The sequence below is a fragment of the Anguilla rostrata genome, chromosome 16 (genome assembly GCF_018555375.3).
Source record: "Anguilla rostrata isolate EN2019 chromosome 16, ASM1855537v3, whole genome shotgun sequence".
NCBI lineage: Eukaryota > Metazoa > Chordata > Actinopteri > Anguilliformes > Anguillidae > Anguilla > Anguilla rostrata.
In genome coordinates this window covers 4,193,631-4,207,460 of record NC_057948.1, presented here as the reverse complement: position 1 = coordinate 4,207,460, position 13,830 = coordinate 4,193,631, and the positions used below count along the sequence as shown (strand labels likewise).

Here is a 13,830-nt window from a genome sequence, read left to right as displayed (position 1 = left end):
AAGACCCACCTTTTTTCTCTTGCTTTTAGTGCAGTTTGAGGTTGCCCTACGGTTTTCTCCACTCTTAATTTATTTAGTTATTTTTAATATCCTCTCACTGCGTTGGTCTTATTCAGTCTTTCTTAAATTGATTTTATCCTATACTTACTCCTTATTCTTTTTATTTTCTACGTTGTAATGTTAATACATGTATTGTATTGTAATGTAATTTTGTTGTGGTTTGTTGTGTTGTATTGTAGTGACTGGAAAGCAGTTTGGTGCAACTCCTGTTGTTTTTAAATGTGCTATACAAATAAAAGTGACTTGACTTGACGGATAAAATGGATAAAAATATGGATTCAGAACAATCAAAGACATAAAAAAGAAAATCCATAAAATTCTCATTAAAATAACAATGATATAACAGCATGAAAAATAAACACATAATCAATTTGTTAAAAGCTAAATTATTAAGATAAGTTTTTCGCTTGCGCTAAAACATGTCCACTGATTTTGCCACTCTTGGCAGGGTGTTCCACAGCCTGGGTGTATAATTTCAGAAGGCCGCTTCCCCAATGTTTTTATTTTACTTTTTTTACGCTGTGATATTGAGAGGCCAACAAGCCAGCCTGAGATGACCTGGGGGCCCAAGAAGGGGCACAAGGAACCAGGGAATCAGCAATATAAGCAGGGCCTGGAGAACTTGGAGCACTTTGAACTCTATCCTGGACTAGGGAGCTAGTGTAGACAAGCTAAGACTGGCGTGACATGCTCCCTTTGCTCTGGTGAGTAGAGAAACAGTGGCATTCTGCATGAGCTGTAACCTGTCAATAGAGTTTTTTTATGAAGCCCAGTAAACAAAAGTCCAATCTGCCGGAAACAAAAGAATGGATGTTTTTTTCAGCATCATGTCTCATTGAAAAAGATCGAACCTTAGTAATGTTTCGGAGATGAAAGAAAGATGTCTTTGTCACCTTTCTCATGTGTGATGCAAAACTTAGGCCAGAGTCTAAAATGACCCAAAGGCTTGTTACTTCTGGGTTGACCTGGGGGGTCAACTCTCCCTTATCCTTTGGTAAAAGTAAAAAAAATTTAACTCTTGTCCTAATTTAGTTCCAGAAAGTTACTGCTCATCAAATTATTGATGGCAGGTGTGCAGGAATACAAAGAACTTAGGGTCTTTGTGCCATTCAGTTCAACAGAAACACATAATTGTGAGCCATCAGCCTAGCTATGAAAATTAACATTCTACTCTCTCCCACGAAGCGGAAGCATGTAAATGAAAAAGTAACTGACCGACAGTTTCCTTGCGGAACACCACAGGGAATATTGTGCCTATCTGACACACAATCGCCATGAATAACAAAGAATTTCCTCCCAGTAATATAAGAACAAAACCAATGTAGAACACAATCACAGAGGCCAGCCCAGGTCTCTAGATGATCTATGAGGATATTGTGGATCAATTGTATCAAATGCTGCACTGATATATAAAATGACCAGGACTGAGATTATGTTCACATCAGTACTATGTCTAAAGATTACTGATTATTGTGGTCAGATCAGTCTCTGTGCTCAAGTTGGCTCTGAAATCTAAATGAAAATGTACTTGGATACTGTTTTTATTCAGAAAGTGGCTGATTTGGTAAAAAGAAATTTCTGCAGTAGCTTACACATAAAAGTAAGATGTGATATGTGTCTGCAAATACTCAGTGACACACACTCTAAATTTTATTTCTTCAATAGAGGCTTCATGACTGCAGTAGGGCAAGCCTCAGCAATCAATCAATCAAATCAATCAAATTTATTTGTATAGCGTATTTTACAGCAGTTGTCACAATACGCTTTACAGACAACCCTGGCCTAAACCCCCACAGGAGCAAGCCTAAGGCAACAGTGGCAAGGAAAAACTCCCTGTGGTAGATGGGAAGAAACCTTGGAAGGAACCAGGCTCAAGAGGGCAACCCATCCTCCTCTGGTCGGCTCAGGGTTTCGACTGGTGACCAGCATGTCAGCCAGTTTCATAAGATATGTGATGTGGCTCAGATGATGCAACTATTCCAGTCTTGAGAGATGTATGTATAATTCTAATGACAGAACTGGGGATACTGTTAAAATATTCTTAAGAAACATAGTAGGAATTTAATCAAGAACACAGGTGGAGGATTTGCTTTCATCTACAACTTTACGGAGTTCTGGAACAGAAATACACGTGAAATTATTTTTAGTTGCCTGTGTTCTGCAGGGTTGGCAGCAGAGGGCAGTAGAGTCAGTCATGATATGAGCTTTAATGGTCGCAATCTTATTAAAAAACAGAGTGAACTCCACCCCTCTCAGCATTAATCCTAGAGAAATGAGTCCTCCTTGCAGATCATACAACATTGTTATAGGTAATGAAAAATTCCTTATAAATGCCCCCAAAAGTACAGAAAGAGTAGAGTGAAATTTGTTATTTTTGGTCTATACTTAAGGCATTTGGATTTGAGATCAGAAGATGGATGAGCCAAAAGTACAGACAAACAGCTTTTATTTCATGGTATTTACATACATATATTGTTTACTATTAGAAAACAGCTGTTTTGTGTTGAGTCCCCCCATTTCCAGCTGTGCAAAAGTAAGTTATGGATGAACTTAAAGCAATGTCTCATATTTAGTTGCGCAGCCTTAAATGCAATAGCTGCATCAAGTCTATGGCCTGTGGGCATTTCTGCCCAAGATTGTGGGTAAAAGCAGCCGGACGAAAGAAGGGTGGGCTGCTTGGGAGGCGACCACAACACCCCTATGCGCAAGCTGAAGAGGCCGTGACCCCAGTGACAGCCCTCACTGATACAGGCTCTACCATCAGCCGGGTTCAAACTGGGCTGTTACCCTGTAGGACACCGTGGGTACCTACAGACATTAATCCAATGACATTGACAGGGCAAACAATTCTATTCATTTTTATCGTAGCGCTTTTTACAGAGAACTGTCACAAAGTCAAACAGCCAGTAAGCACAATCACTGTCAGCTGCCCCTATGCCTGGGCCCCGTCACAGATTAATTCTTTCAAGCGGGCGTCACTGACTCCTGCATTCTGGGCCTGGACAACCTCACCAGCACCAAGGTGACAATCCACACCCAAGTGACTCATAGTGTTGTTTCAAATTGAACAAATCTTTCTGGATGTTTCATTTTTAAACTCAGTACATACCAATTAAGACCTGGACTGATTCACTTTGCCGAAAGAGCAGAACTCCCTCCCCCTTGTGGCCCCTATTGGTCATTGCGATGCCCTGACTGATTTCACATCTCCCCTAGTCTGGACGAACGCATGCACTTTCTGGGGCAGCAGAAAGTGCGTCTGGGGCAGCAGCTTCCCTATTTGTTAATCGAACTAACTGTCTCAGTGTGCCGGTTCTCCCCCCCCCCCCGACACTCCCTCTGTTCCGTGTGTGCTGCAATCCAAGTCCCAACTGAAACACACCAGCGAAACGGACAAAGCTATCTGCTAAAAACAGAATTATGGACAAATTCGGAGAAGATTTTTATTCTGTTATATCACAGATTTGCCAAATACATGGCATGACTTCGATGAAGGACCTTTAGCGCATATGTTTGGATGCAATGTTATCGAACAGAGATGTACTCGCTTGCTTGCCTACAGGATTTGGCAAAAGTTTAAATTTTTCAAGCATAGCCTACAGTATGCAGTCTGCTATCAAATAAATACCCAGAAAAATGGCAAGAAGAAGCAATGGTTTTGATTGTTTGCCCATTACAATTAGTAATGGAGGAGCAAGTGGAATTGTTGAACCAAAAAGGAATTAAATAAATAAATAAATTTAAATTTTATAAATAAATTGTGTTTGTTTCTTTTATTATCGAACCTCGAACCGCAGACTCTGTATATCTCGGTGATAAACTTTGATGGTGTGGTCGGTGCTCTGACGTTAACATTAGCCATTTTCCCCAAATAGTGGCAAACTGATGCCGGTCTGTGGAAAGGTTTGCCTCCGGTAATGTTGTTCTGGTGCACGTTTCAGACCACGCCTGGCCAAAATCGTCACCATATTTGGAGCGCCGCCCATCCGCACTATAATTTGTTGGGAAAATACAACTATCCCCGGAAGGTTGCCTCCTTCGTTTATGCCTGGAACGTCAAGGCATCGGCCAGGCTCTGTCGAACGAAGTGAAAAAAGTGACTGGCTTGCGAAGGCTACATCTCCCCTACGCTCCATACTTCAGTCTTAAAGTCCTGCCCATCGCAAAAAAGAGACTGGGCCTAGGAAGTGGTTTGAAACAATGGGATTTCCCAAAAAGGAAAAAAAAATTAAATGTATTTTCTCATAAACAAACAATTAAACGACCTCTATCTCCTAATGTCGTGTTTCGCATATCAGTTGATTGAAAAAATTATAATTTAAAAATATTTCCTCAAATTTACGATATCATTAAAAAAACTACACAACAGATGTTCACATTTTCAAGCTCCCCGCAGCATGCTCTGTTGTCATCTCTATATGGTTCAAGTCAGGACTTTGACTAGGCCACTCCAAAACATCAAAAAGAATGTTTTAAGCCATTCAGATGTGGACTTGCTTATGTGTTTTGGATCATGGTCTTGCTGTACAACCCAAATACACTTCAGCCTCTGCTCATGGACAGATTACCAGGCATTCTCCTTAAGAATTTTCTGGTACAGGGCAGAATTCATGGTTCTTTCCGTAATGGCAAGTTGTCCAGGTCCCGAGGCAGCAAAGCATCCCCACACCATCACACTACCACCACCATGTTTGACTGTTGTCATGATGTTCTTACTGTGAAATTCTGTACTGTATTTGCTTTACGCTAGGCATGATGGGTGTCTTCCAGAAAGTTCCACTTTTGACACATCTGTCTATAGAACATTATCCCAAAAGACTCGGGGATCATCCAGGTGATTTCTTTTGCAAATGTGAGACAGCATTAATGCTTCCCTTGGTTAGCAGTGGTCTCCGCCTTGCTGCTCTCACATTTTTGCCCAGTCTCTTTCCCATTGTGGAGTCATGAACACTGATCTTAGCTGAGGCTGGAAAGCCCTGTGGTTCTTTGAATGTTCTTCTAGGATCTTTTGTGACTTCCTGGTATGAGTTGTCACTACCGTTGGAAGAATTTTCCTCAGAAGGTTCACCACTGTTCCAAGTGTTCTCCAGTTTCAGATCATGGCTCTCACTGTCGTTTGATGGTGTTCCATAAAAATTGGCGTTGTAACCCTCGTCACCCCAGATATTCTTTTAACACAGATTATCCAAGATGGCAGAAAACAACAATTGCTATGTTTGGATACATGTCTGCCACAACATTGTAGATGAGAAAAATCTTTCCACCATTTTTGATGGTAAACAACAGTGGAATGCAACTGTTTACAAAGAGTTACAAGATGGCATGACTGCTAAACGGTCTTACAAACAGGACACTTTTACGCAAGTGGAAAAGCCTAAAGCAATGCTTCATGGCAGAGAAACCAGAGATGAGGCACAGCGATGCTGGAGCAAAACAGGAAATATGGCCATAGACTGCAGGAAAAAGTTATTACTTCCCCAATGATGTGCAGTTCTTGAAAGCCCCTCTCCATTTTGTGTTTGACGTCGGAATCCGGTCTCACCCTGCACACATAGATTGCTTATTTGCTGAAAATGTATTCACGGAAATGCACCTGATTCGTATTTTTTAATTATTGAATTTTGTCGATAATTTGCATAAGGTGTAAAATTTGGATGGGAAAGGGAATACTGTAGAGATAAATCTCTCATGATTTCTGACTTTAATTAAATAAAATTCAAATGAATTAAAAGGTCATAGGGCAGGAGGTTTTGGATATTTACATTCTGGGTCATTGCAGAAGTGCAAATTGTCTGATTATATTAGAATAGTGATTTATTGTCAGAGAAATATTTTTCACATCGGTGCAGAACTTTCGTACCTCCATAAATTACTTATACTGAATGGTTATAATGAACACATGTAAGCTACTTTTCAGTCTCTGTACCAGAAACCAAAGCATATTTAGCCTCTGAAGCATGATATGAAAATGGTCATTTTAGTCTTAATGTCACACAGCTATTTCTGACATAATGTGGTTTAAGAGCGTAAATAATCCCTCTAAGCATGAAAAGCGCCTAAGAGAGAAATAATTGTAAGAAAGAATTTGCAACTTGTTAAAATTCAGGGACTACAGTTGTGGTTGGAATGAAAACCAGCATACACGGGGGTTCTCCAGGAAGGTTGGAAACCAAGGTTGTTTAAATGTTTAAATTGATATTTTTGTGTAACTCAATTAACTTGAGCTAATTACAGTCAATTCAAATCCAGTATTAGTGACAGGAAAAAGCAGTGATGGATTACACTTGACAGTTGTCTAGTTAAAACCCTCATTCATAAGAATGACTATGAACAACTAAACCATTTTACAACTGCAACCAATTGTCTTCTCAAAATGAAACAAATAACCCAATCACATTTCCCATTCTTGTATAAGTTACCATGAACTGAATTGTTATTAACCAGAAAAAAACGAATCACTTATGTGCAAATGTTTGCCTGTAACCACTGAATGAAGTTCATCTCCCAAGATCATATTGTATGTAGATTAAACTATATGCCGCCTTAGTTGGTCTCATCCAATTGCCACTGATATGGAGTTTGCAAAGCATTCTCCAATGGCTGCATTTAATATCCTTGTCGCCTGTTAATAACAATCCCTTTGATTACATTCAGACTATCTAAAACAATTGTACCATTAAAGGTTAAAACTAAGGGGCATGCTTGCCAAGTTGAATATTAACCTGCGCCACAATTCCACAAACAATAACCAGGTAAGAGGAAACTATGTCATCTTACCGGTACTTTTAAAAACTCAGGTCATTAATGTGTAGATGTGCCAAACAGACAGCCCTACTGTTAGACCACTTTAAAAATACACTCGAAATAAATGCAGACGTCATGGTCATTGTTTGGTTTGAAAATACAACTTTGATAAGTACAGAGGAAAAACCACCGATTTGACACAACTGTCCCAATACTTTTGCATTTAGCTACATTCTAGACAATTAAAAGAAAACTGGGATTAGTTGCTCCGGATGAATACAGATAATTGACATGCTCGATAACCAATAAAAATACATAAAACCTTCATTTTACTGTGACACGCCCCTCACAGAGAACGCCCTTTCTGCAGGAGCAACATGGAGGCAAAGTGACGAGGATTGTTGACACAAGAATTATCTCCACGCCAAGGCTGGTGACAGTTTAAAGAGAAAAGCGGCTTTGGAATGTGGCTTGGACTAAAACTAGTTTTTGCAAAAGGTTCGGCAGATCCTAAAGCACATTTAAACTGCAATATTGAACATAAAAAGCATATCCATTTAGTTATTGATGAATTGGTCCAGAACCCTCAAAACTATATTTGTAGAACCAGATTTTTTATGTCAGTTACCAGGAATAGATGAATAAATGAAATTGTATTATGTCCTGCAAGTAAAAAAGTATAAATACAACCTATAAGGAAAAGGAACAAGCATAGCACTAGAAGACTGTAGGTCACATGTAGGGTACTGCACTGTTGGTACAAGATCTTTTAATTTCAGTGAATGTCACAGATGTTGGAAAGATCAAGTCAAGGACTTGTGTTCTCGCCTAAGAGGAAAACTAAACTAAGCACGTAGGTGGAGATAAGGGTTTAGACTTGGCAAACACAGGTATAAAAAATTGGTATAAAAACTACCTGACCCTTTCCTGAGCAACATTTAACGCTCCAGACACAGTCCTTAAGAAACGGTGAGATCATTTGTTACAGATTTTTAGACACAAATACATACATTCATGCAAGTACCATGTATAGAAATTGTGGTGAAATCTTCATTAGAAAAATTGTATCATCCTCTGTTCCGTTGTTTATAAATTCTGCATCTGTTTATTCCTGAGTAGTGCAACTGAATTGTGTTGATTGTGCTTTATGTACACATGTTCAAAACCACAATTTTTGCCTTTTAGTTTGTCCTTAATCCAGTCGCGCAGACTTCTTGGAGCTGGATGCGAAGGTGGGCAGTAGAAGAGATTTGAAGTGATAGCTCACTGGTGGAAAGAAAGGACTCCATTGTCATCTCGCCTGTCTCCCTGAAACAGCTTTCTGTGCTTCTGAAGACAAAAAAGAAAGAAAGAAAGAGAGAGAGTGGAGTTTCGCACAGCAGCTGCTCCTGTGGATGTTTCTGCATTACGTCAATGCCAACGAAGAAAGGGAAGGAAGAATCTTAAAACAGAGAGAGCGAGGAATTAAAGGAGAGAGAGAGAGGCACGCTCCACAAATCGAGCCGGGGTTTTATGGCGCTTTATCTCCTCTGAAGTTCTCGTGACAAGGCTGTCATTGTTACCGGAGCAGGAGGAAGAGGGGGAGCGGGTGAGCCGAGTTGAATAGACCCCCCCCCCCAGCATTCCCGGGACACGGGGACGACAGCCCGGCAAGGGCTCAACACCGCGTCCTTAATTATCCGCGGGTCAACATGTTCACGGGTTGGCTCGTGGTGGTGCTGGTGGTGATCATTCTGACGAGGCGCCTTCTGTGGTACTGCATCTGTGCGCTCGTCGGGGAGAAGTTAGGATTCCAGAGGCGGGTGGGGCGGGGGGGTTCAAGGGGGCGGGGGTTAATGCACGGGGGAAGGGGGGAGGGGGGTAATAAGGCGGTAGGACAGAAGCACTGAGCTCCTGTCTGAAACAGCATTCTGAGTGAGCTTCCTCTCATTTAATGCCTCTTACAGTAAATTACCATGAATTACAACTGAACACACAGATCTTCCTGCTTTACCGACTCACATTTGGTGTTTGTAATTACTTCCTAATTCAAGTTGGCTGTTCAGTCCCACAGGAGATACCATTGTAATGCTTGTTGGAAGGGAAATTTGTGGCAGAACTTACAGTACCCATGATGTAATCAGGATGAATGCTCTGTGAAACAATAACATTGTTAATAAATCTAAATATACTCACACACTTTCCTCAGCCACGTTTGTCAGGCTTTCCAATCGCAGTCGCCATCTATTTGTTTGTGACCTGCTGTGTCAGACATGCTTGCAGAACCATGAAGGGATGCACATCTTTATTGCACTTCTGCTTCTGGTCAGGCAGAAATGAAGCAGATAACCCTGCCAGGCCTGGTTAGCACAGCCTAAAGATCAACACCAGGGTTCAGCTAGCATGTACTCACATCAGCTAGCATATCAGCTAGCATTCACTCATATCAGTTAGCATTTCAGCTAGCATGTACTCATATCAGTTAGCATTTCAGCTAGCATGTACTCACATCAGCTAGCATATCAGCTAGCATGTACTCACATCAACTAGCATGTACTTACATCAGCTAGCATGTACTCACATCAGCTAGCATATTAGCTAGCATGTACTCATATCAGCTAGTGTATCAGCTAGCATGTACTCATATCAGCTAGCAGGTACTGACATCAGCTAGTGTATCAGCTAGCATGTACTCATATCAGCTAGCATACCAGCTAGCATGTATTCACATCAGTTAGTTTATCAGCTATCATGTACTCACATCAGCTAGCATATCAGCTAGCAGGTACTGACATCAGCTAGTTTAAAAGCTAGCATGTACTCACATCAGCTAGCATATCAGATAGCATGTACTCACATCAGCTAGTTTATCAGCTAGCATGTACTCATATCAGCTAGCATGTAATCACATCAGCTAGCAGGTACTGACATCAGCTAGTTTAAAAGCTAGCATGTACTCACATCAGCTAGTTTATCAGCTAGCATGTACTCATATCAGCTAGCATGTAATCACATCAGCTAGCAGGTACTGACATCAGCTAGTTTATCAGCTAGCAGGTACTTATATCAGCTAGTGTATCTGCTAGCAGGTACTCACATCAGCTAGCATATCAGCTAGCATGTACTCACATCAGCTAGCATATCAGCTAGCATGTACTCACATCAGCTAGCAGGTACTGACATCAGCTAGTTTATCAGCTAGCAGGTACTCATATCAGCTAGCATATCAGCTAGCATGTACTCACATCAGCTAGCATATCAGCTAGCAGGTACTGACATCAGCTAGTGTATAAGGTAGCATGTACTCATATCAGCTAGCATATCAGCTAGCATGTGCTCATATCAGCTAGTGTAGCCTATCAGCTAGCAGGTACTCATATCAGCTAGCAGGTACTGACATCAGCCAGTGTGTCAGCTAGCAGGTACTCACATCAGCTAGCATATTCCCCTTATTGCTTTTCTCTGTGTTTAATTGTATTATTATTTTCAATTATTCTATTAGTGTGTTTTGGGTTTGTCTCATTATCCCTTCCCTCTCTGGTTTGATTGTGTTTTGAGTTCACCTGTGTCTTGTTATCTTCATGTCTATTTAAGTTCTTGGTTTGCCTGACTCTGGTGCTGGTTCCTTTTGTTTCTGACTGTATGTATCTGCCTGCTTTTGTCCTGCTTGTGGTTCTGACTGTGTGTGTATGTTCATATCCAAATTCTACGACATCATCTCGACATCATCTCTGCTCTTGCAACACAAGCTAAATAAACACTAAGACTCATTCCAAGAGCTGTCAGCCCAGGCATATGGTGCATTGTGTGCGGTAGATATGATTGTTTTTTCTCCGTGCAGAACGATCAAATATAACATGAACTACCTACAGTTCAAGTATGGTAAATGGAGAAATGTTTATTGCACAGACATTTCAAATGAATGAGAGTTGGCATACTTATCAAGAGACTGTTTGTAAAACAATCGTTTTTTTTTTTTTTTTTTGTGAGCCTCATGTCATACAAGTGATGTCAGCCACAGTTGTTTTGGCTTAGAAAAAACAAAGCAAAGCCCTTCAGATGTCCAGCCATGCACAGCCCAAAATCAGTCAGTTTAGCACTGACATCATCACATCTCAGTACTACTGAGCAGCTCAATCCATTTAGCAATGGTGCAACACTCCAGCAGAGCAGACTCAGTGAGCTTAGCAATAGTTTTATCACGTCACACTCTCACTGAGCGACTCAGTTTAGCGAATCGTGTGCAATCATGACACACTCTCACTGAGCAGCAGTGCTTCCTAAATTAATTCAGGTAACTTGGCCCTGTGTTTTTTCATGTTACCATCTGAACAGAATGTGGTCATTCGTGTATAACGTTGTTGCTGCAGCCCTGCAGAACAAGAATCTGGCTGACTGAATCCTGCAAGAGTAGTCTGAGGTTTCAGGGTAGCTGTTTGAGTCATGAATAGAGTGTGGAACCAACCCCGGTAGCAGGTATCGGTTCCAATACGACTGGTAACGTTTCCAACCAGACCAAACTGCAACACAGATTTTGATGCTTAATTTAGGTGCCATCTGTCATGTTATACACTCTTTCGTAAGCTAGCTACTGTTAAACTGTTAAAAATTGTCTAAAATGTGGCTGCATTTTACCCAGAAGTATTCAAGTAATGAGGCATGCCTTTCCAAACCAGCTAAAATACCTGCAGTTTAGTGGAACCCCACTTATGTTCCAGTTGATGAAGCTTTTGTTTAAGAGCTCCTGTGTGATCAGTATACCAAGGGGCAAGTAGCTTTTCAGTAACTTTTTCTTACTCTTTATAATTAATAAAAATGGCAACATTCACACCTGTACGGGTCAATTGTATGATAGCATGTGTGAGGAAAATAGTCAGACAGAATAGGATTATGTAGATGAAATCCATCACTAGTATCAACACTAAAACTTAAGACCAGTCGTATAGTATGACCACAATAATTTGAGGGATGGCGAAGTTTTGAGTAAAGCCAACTGATTCTAAAACGTTCATGAACGCAGATGTAAGAAGATCATCTGTATTTTCAAAGTGTTGGTTAAAATCAATAGTGATACCATTTTTTTATAGCTTAAAACTAAGTGAGAAAGAAATCAGGCAAAGTCATGAATGAAGCCAAGCCATGAGGTATATAAACAGTCACCAGGGCAAAGTATTGAGAAAAATGGCGGTTACTACCATCTTCAAGATGAGAAAGATTCATAACTAGTACTTCAAAGATATCAAATTTGCACTGGTTTTGGGACCGTATGAATAAGGTAGTTGTAAATGGTAACAACACCATCCCCTCTTTGACAAAGACAGGGGTTTTGATTGTACATGAAAACAGGTGGAGAGGACTCATTTTTAAAAAAGTGCTTATCTGTTTTCAGCCATGATTAAGTGAGACATATAACATCAAGCCAGTAATCAGAAATTAGCTCATTCACAAGCGCTGCTGTAGAGTTAGTGGATCTTAGGTTTAGTAACCAAAATTTAAGAATATAATCATTGCTGGAATTAATAGCAGCATGTTTTGTCTTGATATTGGTCAAATTTATGTGGCAAATTATGGATTTTAGGTTCAAAATTATTTGGAATATGGGGGAACAGACATAGTCTCAATAAGTCTAGTCAGCAGTTTTTGGAAGCAAGCATACATCTGTGCAGGAAAATGTGTCTGCCGTCTGGTCTTAACTCTGAATGCTGACCAAGATGTTACTTATTGAGACATTGTCTTCGCTATCGAGGACACTGAATCAAAATTACTCTTTGTGATGTCCTCAAACGTTAGCACTGCCATATATAACAATTTGGAAAAATTTACATTAACCCTTAGCCAGCCCTTTCAAATTGGCCTTGTTGCCGGTTGCTCTACCACCAGGAACACAATTGACTATAGTCGCTGCTTTAAAAACTCTCACATCTCGGACTATACAATTGCCACTTACAAAGCATTCTCACGTTTCCATCCCTCAACCGGTGTGTCATCAAGTGAGGCAAATGAGTTAGAAAGAGGAGGAGAGGGTTTTGTGGGTTCTGTAGGCTCCTTGCCTCTGCGGCTCCTTCTTACTGCGATAAACTCGTCCTGCTGTGAGGATGCCCCACTGGGGCTGAAAACCTATGTTAGAGAACTAGAACTTTAGAGCAAAGTTCTAACTCAAGAGCAAACCACAAACCGCAAACAGGAAGTGAACAGAAAGTGGTTTAGTACAATTGCTGTATATCCCTTGCATGCAATAGCCGCCAGGTGCTGAGTACCTTCACTGGTGATGCTCTGCCAGGCCTGTACTGCAGCTATGTTCAGCTCCTGCTTGTTTCGGAGGCTAGTTTAGTTTTCTCTTTATCATGTGCAGCACATGTTTGATTGGACTAAGGTGACAGTCTTTGCCAGTCAATAATTTTCCAGTTTCTTTGCTTTGAAAAACTAATTTGTTGCATTAGCAGTATGCTTGGGATCATTGTCTTACTGTAAGCACCATTCTGTACACTTCAGAATATCTGGTCTTGTAACCAGACGGTCACAGGTTCAATTCTCAGGTAAAGCGCTGACATTGCACCCTTGAGCAAGGTGCTTAACCTGCATTGCTTCAGTATATATCCAGCGGAAGAAATAGAAACTTTGTAAATGCTGTTGCTCTGGATAAGAGCGTCTGATAAATGCCTGTAATACAATGTAAAGTAATGAGCCGATCCAAGGCTATTTAGCATTTCTGTTCTGTTTTTCTTTAGATGCTTGCATTTTCTGAAAAAGTAATGATGGCGCATTGTGGCCGCTGGGTGTAGCGCGCTAATTGCCTGTCCGCTTGAAGTAGAGTTATTTGATTGTGGTAGGAGGGGGGATTTTAACTGCTCTCCCCGGCCGGGGGTGTTCAGGAGGAGGAGGGCTGGGGCTGTTATTGTTCTTGTGCCATCACGGGATTGCACTGCATTCAGACGGCATCAAAGAAAGTGCGGACACCCCAGCTCCCAAAGACTGAACTTAATTGACCAAGCTTTCCTGGAACACCTTCATTCATTCTGCTTGCATTAAAAAGGGGAGGAAGAGTTT

The 13,830-nt window shown here is 40.8% G+C and overlaps 2 long non-coding RNA genes across 2 annotated transcripts; one reads left to right on the top strand and one right to left on the bottom strand.

Moving 5' to 3' along the window:
• The first annotated feature begins 7,388 nt into the window (after window positions 1–7,388).
• On the top strand, window positions 7,389–8,978 carry LOC135242456 (uncharacterized). Its single transcript, XR_010326348.1, has 2 exons — window positions 7,389–7,773; window positions 7,990–8,978. It is a non-coding gene; the product is annotated as an uncharacterized LOC135242456 (long non-coding RNA).
• On the bottom strand, window positions 7,546–9,151 carry LOC135242458 (uncharacterized). The gene is made up of 2 exons (XR_010326350.1): window positions 8,980–9,151; window positions 7,546–8,133 (listed from the first exon to the last, which is right to left on the bottom strand). It is a non-coding gene; the product is annotated as an uncharacterized LOC135242458 (long non-coding RNA).
• Window positions 9,152–13,830: the final 4,679 nt, after the last annotated feature.